This window comes from Tupaia chinensis, unplaced genomic scaffold (genome assembly GCF_000334495.1).
Source record: "Tupaia chinensis unplaced genomic scaffold, TupChi_1.0 Scaffold000047_1, whole genome shotgun sequence".
Lineage (NCBI taxonomy): Eukaryota > Metazoa > Chordata > Mammalia > Scandentia > Tupaiidae > Tupaia > Tupaia belangeri.
This window is the reverse complement of record NW_006159505.1, coordinates 995,878-997,020: the sequence shown is the minus strand read 5'-3', so window position 1 is coordinate 997,020 and position 1,143 is coordinate 995,878.

Here is a 1,143-nt window from a genome sequence, read left to right as displayed (position 1 = left end):
TTAGCCTCTAACAACCATTCTAATGTTTTTTAAAAAATTTATTTTATTTAATTATTATTATTATTATTATTATTATTATTTTAGATTTTTTTGCTACAGGGCTCTGCGTTTGCTATAGAGTCAGAGAAAGATAGAAAGTGAGAAATCACTCCCTGGGGGGATAGCTATGCCACCATCCTTTCTCCTTTCTCCTCTTGGGATTTTGGACATCCATGTATGCACACCCTGGTGTGCATCTCAAGTCACCCTTAGTTTGAGGGACATTATTATTATTATTATTTTAGATTTTTTTGCTACAGGGCTCTGCGTTTGCTATAGAGTCAGAGAAAGATAGAAAGTGAGAAATCACTCCCTGGGGGGATAGCTATGCCACCATCCTTTCTCCTTTCTCCTCTTGGGATTTTGGACATCCATGTATGCACACCCTGGTGTGCATCTCAAGTCACCCTTAGTTTGAGGGACTTGAATGGTGGTCAGTCACATGGGAGTCTAGCACCTTAACCACAATGCCACCTGTTGGCCCCCACCATTCTACTTTCTGTCTTTATGAATTTGACTATTCTTGGTATATCACATAAATGGAATCACAGTTCTTGTCCTTTTGTAGCTGGGCTATTTCACTTAGCATACTGTCCTCAAAGTTAATCCATGCTGAACAAGTGTCAGAATTTCCTTCTTTTGAAAAGTTGAATATTCCATTGTCTATACTTGCCATATTTTGTCATCTATTCATAGATACCTGGGCATTGAGTTACTTCTACCTTTTGGCTGCTGAGAATAATGCTGCTATTAACATGAGTCTAGAAACATTTCTTTGAGAGTTAACAGGTGGTATGGTGGTTAAGGTGCTGGATTCCCACATGACCAACTGTGGTTTGAGTCTCAGACCTGGCAGCTTGCTTTCTTACTTTCTCTCTGTCTGGTGAGTGTGCATGCCCTATAGCAAATTAAAAAATAATGATAATAAATAAAAGTATGTTAATGATTCTTTAAAAAAAGAAAAGAAAAAAATGATTTATTTGAGTCCTTGCTGTCATTTCTCTAGGGTATAAGCCCAGAAGTAGAATTGCTGGATCATGCGGCAAGTCTACTTTTATTTTATTTATTTATTTATTTATTTATTTATTTATTTAGAAAAGGTGT